The 17,004-nt window shown below is 46.9% G+C and overlaps 1 protein-coding gene across 2 annotated transcripts in view; it reads left to right on the forward strand.

Annotated features, from left to right (window-relative positions):
* Window positions 1-7,658: 7,658 nt before the first annotated feature.
* Window positions 7,659-17,004, forward strand: part of LOC144947911 (rho guanine nucleotide exchange factor TIAM1-like) — a 103,975-nt gene continuing 94,629 nt past the window's right edge. For both annotated transcript variants that reach the window (XM_078877311.1, XM_078877312.1), the window contains exon 1: window positions 7,659-8,311. The gene's annotated coding sequence lies outside the window, so the exon portion shown is untranslated. The remainder of the gene's footprint in view (window positions 8,312-17,004) is intronic.

Below are 17,004 nucleotides of genomic sequence, written 5' to 3' on the forward strand. Positions count from 1 at the left end.
CTGAAGTCAGGCATCTGTCAGTGGTCTCATGGTGTCACCCATTCGCCCACCTTGGTGTACCTCGGAAGAGCGTCCCTGGCACGCTGCCCCATTGCACCCAGGGAACCTCTCGCCGTGCCTTATTTTGGCAACGCATCTCGTTGACCTCTGCCCCACGTGCCTCACGGGCACCTCGGCTCCCGCTAAAAATACAGCGGTCAAAGGTCAACCCTGCATTACATCAAACCATTCTCGTTTATGTACAATGTTCGCATTGAAGGGTGGCGGGCGGGCGGGCGGGCGGGCGGGGGGGGGAACTTGGCAGGAGTGGTCACGGCTCGTATTATTTAAGCGAAATTTTTAAATATATACCGTTGGAGATTCCTAAGATCAGTCCGATTTCTAACCTGCCTGTGTTTAGTTGCATGTTGTCGAACAATGGGCTTTTGTGGCTGGGCGAGAGCCCGTGGTGGATACTGAGATAGTGTGTAGCCAGACAATGAAGCAGTAAGGCAAACGTGTTTTAAAAAAAAAAAATCCTATTTGATGAGTTCAGTTGCAGCGGACGAGCGTTGGAGACCATAATTACGATATAGATTTTTTTTGGAGTGCCACAGTTATACGCTCATTGGCAGTGTGTAATTAAACGTGAACACTTTTCTGATCTCGCAGCCCTTGTGAGCACCTAAGGCCTGTTGCCTCTGCGACACGGCAATTTCAAGTCTAATTTTCACGCGTACCGTTTAAGTATTTTCGCTTTGGCGGAGTGACTTTAAACGTAAAAAAAAAGGCCTCCGTATCCTTTCGGACAGGAGGTGGCTTTTAGCTCGCACGCACATTTGAATGAGGGCTCCTGCCGTTACCTTCAAACAGAGGCCGGAGTAGGCAAGCCCCCGCCGTTGGGCTCTTTCTCTCTCTCTCGGATAAAACGAAAGGTGGACAATTTCCACCCCAGTGCCAGTGCGGCCACACCCCTGGCTTCCTGCTGGGAGGGAGTGCACACTGTGTATCCAGAGGGACACAGTTAATTCAACCCCTGACTTGCCCGCAGGGAGGGCTTTATGTGAGGCAGCTGTGTTGCCTGAAGCCGTGCCAAGTTTTTTTTTGCCAACGATTTGAAAGTCGGGTTCTGCTGCCTCAGTTTAGAATGTAGATTTAAACATCCAAACAGAGACCCTCCTCAATCAAGGGAAATTGCTTGCCAAGATCTGCTTATTCTCTCTCTCTAGGTTCAAGCATCTGCGTCAGTGCTTGGTCTTTTGGCTGAAATTGAATCACTAATATTTATGAATGGCGAAAACGATCTGCCATTTCATCACCAGCTAGGAACAGGTAAAACTTAACAATGCATGAATAAAGTAATAAAATGCAAAGTAGCAGTGGAGTCAGGCAAGGGATACGATCTCACCAGAGTTATTCAAATGGAGTGGTGGTGCAGTCGTTAAGCATTGCACTAATGAATCGACAAGCTGATATCGATTCCCGGCCACAGCTAACACCAGTGGGCAAGGCTGGATGGAGCTGGGATGAATCGGGACTGCAACGACGAGTCGTAGGAAAAGTGTTTGTGGCTCTTCCAGTTTAAACGCAACGCACTTCCAATTCATATCACTACATTTACAATTTGGACTTGGGAGTCTGAATGGTGGGGAGCAGTGGTACCGTGGTTCGCGAATTCCACTACGAAGCTGTGACATCTGAGTTGTATTTCCAGACACGCGAACACCAGTGGTGAGTGACATCCAAATCAGTGCTGGGCACCAAACCTGCTTTGACCAGCGTGGTGAAGTATGGTTAAAATACAAATCCCTGTTCATGAAAAGCATGGGGAGACCTTCATCCAGAAGTTAATTGTATCTATATGCACACAATCCGTTCGTCTGCTAGTGCACTTGAGGTTACCAAAGGCATTTTGAAATAAAAAATGTACGACTGCCAGAGAAGTGAAGCTGTCAAGCCATGCTTTGGCCTATTACTGTTGCTGATGTATTTGCCAGAGTTCTAATTAATGCATACTTTAATATACTTTTTAGAAGGCACACAGGCAAAAGAAAAAAATATTTTAAGAAAAAGAAACATTCTCGCTTCACCGATGACACTTTAATTGTAGCCTTCAGTGGCATTTTTATATATAGGAGAAAAGTGTATGAACCATATGAGTCTACAGTACACATCACAATTTTATCAAACCGTTATTTCAGACTGGGGTAGAGCACTTGAGTTCAATCACTCTCCGATGCGTTTTTTTCGGGTTGTACCGCGTGGTGCTTGAGACAATGTTCCGACGTTTCGCTCCAGATCCTGGGAAACTCTTTTTCAAGAACTAAATTGTTCGTTTCAAGAAGATTTCAGTAGTTCCTGAAGCTGCCCGCGAGTGGAGCGAAACGTCGGACATCGTGCCCAACAACGCACGACACATCCCGCATCATCTCTACATAACAAAAAGGCTCAGTCCCTTTTACACGCACCTTTACATCATCCGCACCAAGTTTACACAACAAAGGCTCATTCCTAACAGCGTGCTTCAGCCGCACCGAACCTCACAAAAATAATATTCAGGGCCTACCTTGGCTCCTCCCACCCTCAACCAGCATATATACAAGGACTGTTATCTTGGAATTTCTCTCATTTGATACAGCTATCGTGCTGTGACGGTTCCACCTGAAGACGGAAGCTTGTGTTGCCTCCGAAACGTCGTGATTTTTATTTTATTTTATTTTTATTTTACTTTTATTCATTTTTCTTTTTTACCTACGTGACTTTACAGAAAAAAACCTAAGAATATGAATCCTTGCAGTCACGAAAGCTTCAAATCTAGAATTAACACATCGGAGAGCTGTACAACACAACTGCAACAAAAAAAACTGCGCAGTTTCATGTTCAAGATTTACTCCCGTATACTGTATATCTGAGAGACCATGTACTGTATTTACGGGAGCGTTCTTTGTTGTCAATCAGCTGCTGTGAATGTTAAATGCTCCTGTCACCAGGACGAACGCATCGTGGTGACACGTGGTTGTGTTATGTTCACTCTGCCTTTATAGGTCTGTGAGTGATGCTGCAGATATGTCACTAGAACGCCGCAATTTGTTCGGTGTTTGCGTTTTGGGTTGTGTCCTTCTGAAATAAAATAGACTGAATAGAACGTGAGCATCTGCTGTCAGAAAATAATTATCTGCACAATGTCTTTTGGGTTGTATCGCCACGGTTGTCTGGCATTATGTCACTGAACGTGGCGTAAGTTCTGCAGGTACTGAACAGGAACGGTTCTTGAGAAAGCTCCAAGCACGTAATGCTGTTTGCGACCTGTTCCAGTTCAGTTCCTTAAAAAGTGAACCATCTGGCATCATGCAGAACAACACGTGGCAGGAGCCAGATCATAATTATCGTCTATTAGTCAAAAGCAAGGCCGTAGCCATGGAGTCAACATTGGGGGGGACCAAATCTTCCAGGGCCTCCCCCCCCCCCAGAAAAAAAAAAAATCTAAATTTGAAAACGAATTTCCTGCCTAAAATATAAAAAAATTCACGAACACGTGGGATGGACTTTTTATTTATTTTTTACAATAATGTCTAATAGTGTATTGTATTACATTGTTCTGTTTTTTTTTATCTTTTCTTGTTTCATTGTATGTAATGGCAGAGATTAGGGATTAATACAGTACTGTACAACCATAACCACAATTATATAAACAGAAATCTGTTTTATAGCAATATATTGGGGGGGGGGACATTTTGAGTATATTTGAATATTGGGAGGGGGGGGGGTGACCCCCCCCCCCAATATATATTATAATTACGGCCTTCGTCAAAAGGCCAGAGTATAAACCGGTACCACCTAAGGTAGTAAAAACCTTAGTACTGTAGTACCGATTTAGTTACATGGCTAATAAGAGTGAATTACTTGATAGCCCACTCATTACAAATGGATGTCGCACAATTCCCAGTGTTTTTTTTGGCCACAGAAAGTGAAAACACTGCATTGTATCTGTTCTGGGTCCACGGAGCTACGATGTGGATAAATGTTCTCGCTACAACATCCACCAAGGGTCTTGTCTGTCTGTCAGCGTCCCCTGGGTCTCCTCGGGCGAGGATGTGGGGGAGCGTCAGGAGGTATGTGTGTGTGTGTGCGGCAAGTATGCCTCATCGTCCACGTGTGAACATGTGCTGAGTGAAGTCTGGTTGAGTTGGCTCTTAAGTTGGTGGGGGAGAGAGAGAGGGGGGGCATTGTGTACGATCTTACTTTCCGTCTGGGTAGATTGCACTTTTTTTTACGTATGTATGTTGAATTTCTTTTGCACCGTACGGAGGTGCGGGGGAAGGACATCGAACTAAACTCATTACTCGACTTAAAGCTTTCGTGACTGCAGGGATTCATATTCTTTGGGTCTTTCGGTAAAGTCACGTAGATAGGTTCAAAGAAAATAACAAAAGATAACAAACAAAAAAACCACGACGTTTCGATCGCAACACAAGAGTTCGTCATCACGAAGAAAAAAAGATGACGACGAACGCTTGTGCTGCGATCGAAACGTCGTAGGTTTTTTTGTTACTTTTTGTTATTTTCTTTCAACCTATCTACGTGACTTTACCGAAAGACCCAAAGAATATAAACTCAATACGCGGTTCTTAATAAATTAGTGGCTCCGTGAATGTTAATTTTAAATCGGTTTGAAGTCTAAATAATAGCACCTTCCCAGTAAACATGCCACGCGTTGACCCCACCGTCGTTGGCATGTGACCCAGCGCTGGCATATTATGGGTTTTGATTTAAAGCTTTCGTGACTGCAGGGATTCATACTCTTGGTTCTTTCGGTAAAGTAACGTAGAAGGGAAATAAAAAAAATATCAATAATTTTTTTTATTATTTTTTATTATTTCCCTTCTACGTGACTTTACCGAAAGAACCAAGAATATATATTATGGGTTGTGAGTTGTAATCGTTGGGCCAACAGCAGCCGTCCCAACGCTGCGCGTTCACTGGGTGGGGGGACTGCTCGCATCGAAAACGTCCTCGGAATTCCCGTAGACCGCACGTGGACACGTTCAGAGTTGTGTGTCTTGGTAACCAGTGGACCAAAGCCCCACGAAGACCAAAGAGTCCGTACTCTTTTAGAGGGGAACCTACTAGGGTTGTACTGAAGGGAAAACACACAAACACACACTGTTGATGTTGTAGAAAGTATTCAAATCTAGAAGTATTACTGTGCTTTGCTGGAGGAATAATAAGCGGGTGCCAATTCTGACAGCGTTTCAGGATGAAAGCTCGCTGGCGGGTTTAACTTGAATTATATTAACTATTTGGTTCTTTCGGTAAAGTCCCGTAGAACGAAAATTTGAGAGAGAGAGACAAAACACAGACATGGAGACACACAGACAGACACACAAGCAGAGAGATACACCACAGAGACACACAGAGAGAGACACACACAGAGACACACACAGAGAGACACACACATAGACACAGAGAGAGAGACACACACAGAGACACACAGAGAGACACACACATAGACACATAGAGAGAGAGACACACAGAGACACACAGAGAGAGACACAACATAGACACACAGAGAGACACACACACAGAGACACACACAGAGAGACACACACATAGACACAGAGAGAGAGACACACACAGAGACACACAGAGAGACACACAACATAGACACACACAGAGAGACACACAGAGACACACAGAGAGAGACACACAGAGACACACAACATAGACACACAGACAGACACACAAGCAGAGAGAGACACACACAGAGACACACAGAGAGAGATAACACAGACAGACACAAGCAGAGCGAGACAACACAGACAGACAAGCAGAAAGAGACAACACAGAGAACCACAGAGAGACACACACAGAGACACACAGAGACACACACATACACAGAGAGAGAGACAACACAGAGACACACAGAGAGAGACACAGAGAGAGACACACACAGAGACACACACCATAGACACACAACATAAACACGCAGAGACCCAATGCCTCTGTGTCGTGGCCTTAAATATTATAACCTTTTGAGATACATCGGCATACGCACAAAACGATGCAACAGACGTTGCGCAAAGAAGTACAAAGATGGTGAAAATCACCGCAACCAACAATGTGCGCAAGCAAAACAAGCCACCCACAGATAGATGCCCGTCAGATTTAATTCCTCTGCTTAATGTCAATTTAATTGGCGGTAACAAGAATGAGAAATGCGTTGCGTGCACAGGAGCAGCAGCAATAGCATCACAACAACCACCACTACCACCATATCTGCTTTTTGAATGTTGTGTTTAGTATAACACGTAGGCTTTCGCGAGCAATATTATTCATAATCAACGTTTTTGGGTTTAGATCGCGTTATTTATAAATGTGTCGTAACCCTCCACCACCCGACACGGCCAATCAGCAAAAAAAAGTGTCACGTTGACAAAAGATAAAATAGTTTACTGCTTTAGCCCACCGGTGTGTTTAAGCGTGAAACCACAACATTAAAAAAATTGTAAATGTTTAGTTTCACGCTTCAATACACCGGTGGGCTAAATCAATGAACTATTTTGTCTTTTGTCAACGTGACACTTTTTTGCTGATTGGCCGTGTCGGGTGGTGGAGGGTTATGACACATTTATAAATAACGCGATTTAACCCAAAAACGTTGATTATTAATTGTGTGTTTAGTTTGTTGTCCTTCCCTTGCACCTCAGATGAACCACGTGGAAGACTTTGCTGATTTTTCCAGGATTTTCCTGTTGCGTGTAGCCACTTTAAGATGTTTCTTGTTCATGTTTTTGTTTCGTTGGGGTTGCACCCGAGTCAAGAGCCGCACGGCTCACAGGGTTATACCTAATACATGAAACAGAAAAATGTAATTGAAACGTACGGCGCGAAAGAAGTTCAACGTAGATACACATCCTGGCCGGGTGTGGCACGGGTGTGGCACGGGTACCCGTGGTGCGTCTCCCGCTCCGGCCTCTCGACCACGTGGCCGGGGGGGGGCCGAGCGAGCGACGTTGAACCACGGCGGCGGGGGTCACTCTCGTGGGGGGTCACTCTCGTGGGGGGTCACTCTCGTGGGGGGCCTCTCTCGTGGGGGGCGGTAAGGCGTGGGGAGGTTGGGGAGGGAGTTCCATGGCCAAACGGGCAGAACCAGTTCGCTCAGAGCCAGACACACACACACAGACACACACCAGCCACACACACACAGCCACACACACACACAGCCACACACACACAGCCACACACAGACACACACAGACACACACAGACACACACAGCCACACACACACAGCCACACACACCCAGCCACACACACACAGACACACACACACCACACACACCCAGCCACACACACACCCAGCCACACACACACCCAGCCACACACACACCCAGCCACACACACACCCAGCCACACACATACCCAGCCACACACACACCCAGCCACACACACAGCCGCACCACACACACCCCACACACCCACACAGCCACACACACACACCCTCTCTCTCTTCACGTCTCCCCCCCGCCCTTAGCTCAGCCCAGACCTCCTCCTCCTGCACCTCCCTCCACCACCACCTCCCTCACTCAGCCTCCCTCCTCCACCACCAACTCCTCCCTCCCACCACCACCACCACTGGGGTCCTTCCCCTCCCCGCGTTCACAATCCCGAGCAAGCGGAGCAAACACTTCGCTTCCCCACAGACACACACAGGGAGAGAGAGAGACAGACAGACTCAAGGAGACAGACACACACAGGGAGAGAGACAGACAGACACACAGGGACAGACACACAGGGAGAGACACAGAGAGACAGACACACAGGGAGAGACAGACACAGGGAGAGAGACACGGGAACCCGAGCGTCGGCGTCGTCTGCTCGATCGCACGCGTGCGCACACGGAACGCCGGGGTGGTGGAGGTTGAGGTTGTGGTGGTGGTTGTGGTGGTTGTTGTGGTGGTTGTGGTGGTTGTTGTGGTGGTGGCGGTGGTTGTGGTGGTGGTGAGAAGACGCCAGCACGGCTCTGTGAGCTCCGTCCTTCTGGCGATCTCGGGGAAATCTGCCCCGCCGTGTTTAATACACACACAGACAGAGAGACACACACAGACACACACACAGAGAGACGCACACACAGACACACACACAGAGAGACGCACACACAGACACACAGATAGATAGAGATATTATATCATAAATAGGTTCCTCTTGAAAAAATTAAAACGTCGAGATTTATTATTTTATTATTTTATTTGGTATTCGCTGCCGCGCCGCGCGTCCGCGTGTGGATTTCCGGCAGCACGTGTCTCGGCGAGGGTGGAGGGGAGATCGCTCACGGTAAGGCGGCGTGTCCGACGGTTCGGGCCGCACCCTGCCTCGCACGCACACGCGGCAACCCTCTCGCGTGCGCGCGCAGCCTCCTTTGCATCTCTCGCTCGCTCGTTCTCTCAGTTGGTGGTGGTGGGTTGGTAGTTGTGGTGGGTTTGTGGTGGGTTGGTGGTGGTGGGTTGGTGGTTGTGGGTTTGTGGTTGTGGTGGGTTGGTGGTTGTGGATTGGTGGTGGTTGTGGTGGTGGGTTGGTGATGGTGGGTTGGTGGTTGTGGTGGGTTGGTGGTTGTGGTGGGTTGGTGGTTGTGGTGGGTTCGGGTGGTGGGTTGGTGGTTGTGGTGGGTTGGTGGTTGTGGTGTGTTGGTGGTGGTGGTGTGTTGGTGGTGGTGGGTTGGTGGTGGTGAGTTGGTGGTGGTGGGTTGGTGATGGTGGGTTGGTGGTTGTGGTGGGTTCGGGTGGTGGGTTGGTAGTTGTGGTGGGTTGGTAGTTGTGGTGGATTGGTAGTTGTGGTGGATTGGTAGTTGTGGTGGATTGGTGGTTGTGGTTGGTGGTGGTTGTGGTGGTGGTGGTGGGTTGGTGATGGTGGTGGGTTGGTGGTGGTGGGTTGGTAGTGGTGGTGGGTTGGTGGTGGTGGTTTGGTGGTGGTGAGTTGGTGGTGGTGGGTTTGTGGTGAGTTTGTGGTGGTTGTGGTGGGTTGGTGTGTGTGTTGTTACAGTGTGTGGTGTTACAGTGTGTGGTGTTAGTGTGTGTGTTGTTACAGTGTGTGTGTTACAGTGTGTGTGTTACAGTGTGTGTTGTGATGGTGTGTGTGTGTTGTTACAGTGTGTGTTACAGTGTGTGTGTTACAGTGTGTGTGTGTTACAGTGTGTGTGTGTGCGTGCGGCTAACACCGGTGACGATAATCGGCACCGATCCTGGGCCTCCCCTAGGTCTACCCAGCCTCAAATGATTTACCTGTTTGCGTTACGTGTAAAACATCGCCACTGGGGGAGACAAAGGCGGCCGGGCGTGGTTGCTGGCCACCCAGCCCCCTCGTGGTGTCGTGCCGACCTTAATAGGTGCTCGCCAACAGTCTGTGCAGGATATATGTGGTGCGTGTGTGCGTCTCCCTGTGTCACCGTGTTGTCAATGTGCGCCCTTGATTCCCCAACTCACTCACCCATCCACCCGGCCTCTCTCCACGTATTTGTTGACGGCAGCAAGCTCATTGTGTGTGCAGGTTTGCCTCGGAGATGCCAAAGTCGATGTTCTTGACCAAGAGAATGAGAAAGAGGGCTTCCCCGAGCGAAGAGAGAGTTTGAGTAGTTTTTAAAAAAAAATCTAATTCCTCATCAGGTCAACCAACCACAAACCCAGGGTTGGGTTACTTGGACAGAGCCATCGGGGTTTTTAATTTTTTTTGGAGGGTTTGCATGGACACAATCGTGGTTATTTTTGTTGTTGTTGATGTCTGTGGTGGTTATTATTTCAGATGTTCTTTTGGTGGTGGGTGCGGCCGGTCCCTTGCAAGGGTTTTTTCGCTGGCCTGGCAGGGTTCAATGCTTGACCCCAGGCTTCTCTGGCGTGTTGGTCAATGTTGGTCACTGGTTGGCTTCGGCCACACGAAGCTGTTTTTTTTTTATCAGTGCCAATAACATGCTTCGGATTGTGTGTTGGATAGCAAGGACTCGCATTTGAATTTCCCCGATGGCTCGTGGGAGTCTAATGCGTTTCATGTTCGTAATGAAACGTTCTGACACACTGCCTTATTCATATTAATGACTCGCATCATTTATGCCGGAGATGTTAAAGATTTAGGCCACTGAAAAGTAAGTGCCCGTCATGTTTTTATTTATTAACCGAGGCCCAGCTGGCAATGTGGCCACAGATAATATTGTGCAGAATTGAGTTTATTAACGCATTCATTTGTGGCTTAAATGAGCCATCGTTAAGGGTTTATTTTACTCTCCACGCCTGATCCGTAAACACTTTGGTGGAGATTTCGATTTAAAGCTTTCGTGACTGCAGGGATTCATATTCTTGGTTCTTTCAGTAAAGTCACGTAGAAGGGAAACAGAGGTGTCGGAAAGACAGCGTCCTAAAGACAGCGTCCTAATGTCCTAATGTTAGGACGCTGTCTTTCCGACAGACCTGTTCTTCACCTGAGGACGGCTGCTTGCGTTGTGGCCAAAACGTCGTGAGAATTATGTAATTATGTTTTATTTTTATTATTTTATTATTTCCCTTCTACGTGACTTTACCGAAAGAGCCAAGAAGATGAATCCCTGCAGTCACGAATGCTTTAAATCGAAATTTATCTTATGATGTTTTATTTTCATTATTTTATTATTTCCCTTCTACGTGAATTTACTGAAAGAACCAAGAATATACTTTGATGGAGAGCATAAATAAAGGGGTTTGTTACGCGACACTTTATAACAATGCAAATGTGTTTTTGGCGTGTTGTTATAGATAGACGTGTATTATGCGAACCAGCTGTAAAAGAAAAAGTGATGAGTTAGCAGGAATTGCGTTGCCTGTCCCCGGCTGCTTTAGCTCGAACTGAAGATGCGCGTCTGGGTTGTTTAGTTCCAAGAAGCTGGGAGTTCGAAGCCAAAAGTAATCGTTGCGTTTCATGGTTGAACCCAGAAAACAAGGCAGTTCTTAGTCACTGCTGTCATCCTGGCCAAGTGCTCATTATTAAATCTGTCTGTCCATTGATTTGGTCAAGAAGATGCCAAATTGATCTGGTGCAGTTTCCATCTGGTGCAGTGCACCTCCAAGCCACCATCGGCTCCCTTGCACGCCCCTTTTTGAAAGGAGAGTTAAAGACTTCAAAACTCCGCATTCGTGTGTGGCACCACGTGGCTCGTGCGAGTCTCAAATTGGCCACATGCCGGGAGACAAATGTACGCCGCTTTTGCCGGTGTCCAAGTCTTTGGGAGTCGGGTGGAGCAGCAGTGGGCATCGTGCTACTGATGGGACACACATGTTTTCTGCCCCCAGCGGAATGTTTGTACAATTTGAAGGTCCTCAAGAGTGCGACTGAGATATGATACAATGAAAAGAAAACAACGTGTCTTGACAGTGTAAAATTGGAGCAGATGTGATGAATGGCTTGGTTTTTTTCTCTTCTACCCCTGTGTTCAGTCAATTTAATCGTACAAAAAATGTTTTAAATCACCCGCGGCCACCCCCCCCCACCCCCCCCCCCCAGAAAAAAGTTTCCCACAAATGGACAGTTTGAAGGGCAAATGGTAAATTTCATATATTATCTTTCCGTGTTGTATATACAGTGTGGAGTTGTGGCAGAGCGGTTAACGCGGTATGCTATGATCCTGGCAACTACAATTCGATGTTTGCTCACAGCCAACATCGGTGACAATTCGTAACCAGTCCTGGGCCTCCCCTAGTTCGACTCGGCTTTAAATCGAGTACCTGCTGCAATGCGTAAATATCAGCATTGGCAATGCTGGCCGCCCACCCCCTCGTGTGCCGTGTTTCATAGGTGCTTGCTAACAGCACTTGTTCTGACAGTCTGTCAGAGAGCTATAGCAGGAGATCTTTGTCTTTGTATATACAACGTAATCTGCCGCAGCCACGCACTGTGTATGAATTACACTGTCGTGCAAAAGATGCTGTACGTTGGGCTTTTTCAGCTTCAAAGCTCACGCTCTCTACTCATGAATTGTGCTCTGGTTAAGATTACACTGGCCGCAGCCAGTCGCGGCCCTCCCAAAGTGGCACTCCAGGCAGCTTTCTATTAGGAGGAGCCTGCGATCGTATCCACAGAGAGCGTCTTTGGGGTACGGCGATACTGGTGCCGTCAAGAGAACAATTTACAAAAATGCCGGTTGTTTTTACAAGGGCATGGTACTTCTCGATTGACAGCAAGGGTCCCCCATGCATCCTAATGGGATTGCCACCCATGCCTCCGGGTGAAATCCAGGCACCCGCGTTCAATTGGATTTGATTTCCCGCTCGGTTGCACCACCGGGCCCGCCGAGGACAAACCACCACCGGCGACCCACCAGGCGCGGCGCGGCACGGCGAGACGGGCGGTGGGCGATGGCGAGGACACCCGGGACACCCGGGCGCGGACGCTTGGGTTGGGGGGGAAGACTCTTGTTGTTTATGATGAGCAATCTGCGTTGGTCATCGGCGAGGCGTTTTACAGGCCTTGCTTGCGTGCGCGGCCACAGATGTGACGGCTTAAGCAGGCACTTGTGAAGATGGGTCCAGTGCGCGCACACACAAGGCCCCGAGCTTGGCAGCTTGCAGCAGCAGTTTGCACAGCGTCAAGGTAACGGCAGCGGCCGATTTCCCCCGACACAATTTCCTACAAATTGCCTGCGGTCGTAGCAATTGACAGGTTATCCAGGATTATCGCGTTATTGCTCTTTGGAGGGGGGTCCTCTTGTGTGAACGTCTGCACTCTCATTGTCGGCATGATAATTTCGCTGTGATCAACCGCACACGCAACAGGTTATGCTGAGATTGACGGTGCATTTGGCCCAAGTGTTTTGATTCCTCCAGACACAGTGCAGCGTACGTGAAAAGTTAATTTCTGAAATGCATTTCTGCATTCACTTGATAAAATGTCCTATGGACTGGTATGTGTTTGGTTTGTGCTCCTGTACAATGTCGGCTTTCTAGGGAGACCAGTTCCTAAACAAATTCCATTGCTCATGCCCCGGATAGGACGTTGCAAACGCAGCAGTAGTAGGAGCCAATACATATTCAGTACACGTGGGATGAAATTAAATATAGGCGCCGAAGTGGATTGGCTTGTTGTGACTGTTAACGTGGCTGAGAGCGATTGAGGAGGCGTTGATCTCGCGCCTTTGAAGACTTTGGGCTCCGTTGGTGGCGACATAAGCTCCGTCCGTGTTCACAAATTCAAGTTGGAACCGCAGACCGATGGCCTCCAGCAACTTGGAGAAGCCGGGGCGGAGGGGTTATTGGATGACAGCACAGTATGGCAGCGGGGCAGTTCTAAGGGTTTTGGGAGTAGAGCACTCAGAACGATTGTCGTGAAGTCGTCCTTTACTTGGGCGTTGTATAGCAACCAATTAGGACTGCAATTAAGAGAGAACTCAAATGTGTCCACCTTTCTAAATGGCAGTGACATGCTCATAAATACTGCGGCGGTGCCGTCCATGCTGGGATTGTCTTGGTGCATTGAGATTCGTGCATGTGTCAAACCACTGATTTATTCCATTAATAAGCCATATTTTCTAAAATCGATAGACAATTACCTTCAAAGTGACACCCAATACTGTACTCAAAATTTAACAACATAGATAAGCAGACGAAATGTCTCTTTGTTTAGTTATATATTTTGTATCTATTTATATCTTTTACAATGATGCGACGATTATTTAGTGTTTTGTATTCGGCTGATTTAGCAATTTTCACTGAGGTTTCCCGATTTGTGCCACTATCCTTGTGAGGTGATGCATCAATTAATACATATGATCAAGCTCACTATTTACACATTAAAATCGTGTGCAAGAATTAAAGCCAGTGGTGTCGCAATTGAGTGTGCAGGCGGTGCAATTGCACCGGGTGGTCATGCCAACCACGCTTCGCCACTGAGCGAGGTTCTTAGATTTGTATATATTGTGGGTAATGAGTTGACGTTGCCACCAACATCGACGAACGGCTGCTCGAATTCGCGAGAGTCTTAACAAAAGAAAGTATACTAATATTCCGTCGCAACCCCGAATCGTGGCAAATGCATTGCGAAGGGGGGGGGGGTTAAACGTTCCACCAATAGGCATCACGTGAGCACCATGTGGTGAAAATCAACCGTGGTATGTTGGGTGTGTCTGGTCTCCTCCATAGTAATGTGGAATTTCCACCGCTGGCTTGGTAACATATGGGGACGTGCCTTCTCCCGGTGCTGGGTTCAGCTTGACGGACACTTTGACCTTGATATGCAAATTCTTTTGTCAAGGCGCTCTTCCCCCTCCAACCCAGCTTAAATATACGCTCCAAGCTTGGGGTGTTTCATTCAGACGCTGTCTTCCCGACAGACCTGTTCTTCACCTGAGGACGGCTGCTTGCGTTGTGGCCGAAACGTGGTGAGAATTATGTTATTATGTTTTATTTTTATTATTTTATTATTTCCCTTCTACGTGATTTTACCGAAAGAACCAAGAAGATGAATCCCTGCAGTCACGAAAGCTTTAAATCGAAATTTGGACACTTTGACCGTTTCGATCGTCACTTTATTTGGCTTTTGTGTTTTGCCACGACGTTTTCGCTTATTTGGCCCGGCGCACTCGTCCAGGTTGGTGAGATTTCCGTCCCGGGTCTATTTATAGCGCCTCGGTGTAGGTCCCTTCGTTTGCGCGGCTGCATTTGCACACGCGCATCATCGCAGACGCTGTAAGCGAAGCGAGCACTGTAATGGCAATACAGAGACGCCTTGTTGGTGAAATGTCCAAGTGTATTTTTTTCCCGTCGAATTCACATGCATGAGAGAGAGAGAGGGGGGGAAAACAACCCTGCGAATTTAAAGGTAAGTGGAATAATTTAATATCGGCCACAGTAGCATGCTTGTAAGAGCGAGGGTTCGTGCGATTATTTTTCCATGGAAGGCGCTCGCTCGGTATATGACGCTAATCAGAAGAGACATCTGCTTCGCATTTAGAGGCTGAGTAATTCCAAGCTGAACAGACCTCTGCTATGTCGAGGGGGGGGATGGTTTAGAACCACAAATAAAATCAATTAATGAAATCGATTAATTCTCCCGGATACTTTACACAGTCGCCCGCGTGTGCTGTTGTCACTCAGAGGTGGCCCGGGGTGTCTCGTCGCGCGAATACCGAGAACCCAAAGCCCCTCTTTGTCTTGCTCGTGAAAGAATAAAGCGTGGCGCTAACAAAAGACCTGTTTGCATTTGAAGTTGTTAGGAGCAGTCAATTGTGACGATTCCGTTGAGGATTCCTCTCTTCCTCACTGCCTGTGTGTACACGTGTCTTTGGCGACCGTGCGGTTAAAGGTTAACATTTAAGTGAAGGAAGTGTTTTTTTTATCATGTAGCTCGATTTGCAAAATTATCCACTTTGAGGTTTCAATCTCGCGCCCCCCACAGTTTCTGTCCTATTCACAGGTCAGTTTGCTCACACAGGGCCGCTGAAAGTGGCCAGTGTACACAGTAGGGAGACTTGGGTTGAAGGGATTTATCCGTGGCCTGCTTTTGCAAGGGAGGCAAAATGCCTCTCTGACACACAAATACTGTTGTTGTCAAAGTACGCACCAAATTGACAACTGCTTATAAAAGAAGAACCATCGCAATTTTGTTTCCGAGGAATTAGTTGTAAGCTCCAGATTAATGTTGTTATATAAGCCTCATAGTTGTCGTACCATCTCACCAATTTTTTTAAAAGCCAAATGCATTTCCACCGAATTTCATTCCGATTTAAAAACGTGATAAATCACGAATTCCCATGGATCACGAACACCCATGGAATGTGACACTTTCCAACATGTGTTTATCTTCAGGTGTATTTAATTAGCATTGTGATGGGCGATTCGTATCTGTTAGGGAAGATATGGTTTTGTGTATTTTTAAATAAGCCCTTTTGCTCTGCATTTTGAATCCAAGTTTTGGGAAAAGGCTTTGATCAATGTGCCCCATTTTCAATCGCACAAGTCCCTAATAGCAATACAACTTTAAATTAAAGTTGCGTTTGTATTGGATCAAATCTTTCAGAGTAATCGCGACCCCTTCCTTTACAGACAGATGGACGAACAGAGCTAATGCGTACAGATTTTAAACCTAAAGTTGGAAACCGTAAACAAAACATACGCCTGCTGCGCATGGTGCAATCCTGACCATCACCTACTGAAATCCGTTGTGGTGAGATGTTATCTCCCTCTCCTTGGATGCAGGAGGTCGTAGGTTTGATCTCGACCCTGACGACTCTTTATTTGGAGTTTGTATGTTCTCCCTGTGGTCGCGTGGATTCTTCTTTGGGTCCTCCGGTTTTTTCCTAGACATTGAGAAACATGCGGTTAGAGTATTTGGCTGCTATAAATTTAAACACGATAAGCCACTTCGTTGACCTATTAATAAAGAGCTATACAGCTCAGAGGGCCTTACCTGGTAAAATAGAAAGTTTAGTTGAATCCAGACACTTGTGATGATCTGTATCATAGTGCAGTGGCATGCCGCACCGGTTGGCTCGTGTCAGTTTTCAGTTTTTCAGTTTAATTTAATTTCAGTTAAATTTATTAGGATTTACCCTGTGAGCCCTTCGGCTCTTGATTTGGGTTCAACCGCAACAAACAATAAAATTACAAGACACACCTAAAATGTATTGTACACAAATCTAAATATCGCGTACGTAAACAATTAAATCCTACAGAAAAAGCACAAACCCGGTCCATACTGTGTACAGAAAGTGCAAAAAATTCCATTTCGATGTTTGATCCCAATAACAATCATAATACAATACAGATAAAAAAATGTAAGTATAAATCTATACTAAATAAAAAATACGGGCCAAACCATGCCCCTATAAAACTTACTAAAACAATGTGGAGGCTGGGGGGGGAACCAGATATTAGAGTCGTGTACCTCGCAGTTCAACCAAGTGCTGAGGGACAGCAACTAGTGGCGGCTGACCATCCGTCTGCATGAAATTCTAGACCCTCGTAGAAACAATTAGACCGTAATAGCGAAAGTCCATCGGACTCGCTTTTGGTCGTCAT

This window comes from Lampetra fluviatilis, chromosome 47 (assembly GCF_964198595.1).
Source record: "Lampetra fluviatilis chromosome 47, kcLamFluv1.1, whole genome shotgun sequence".
Taxonomy (NCBI): Eukaryota; Metazoa; Chordata; class Hyperoartia; order Petromyzontiformes; family Petromyzontidae; genus Lampetra; species Lampetra fluviatilis.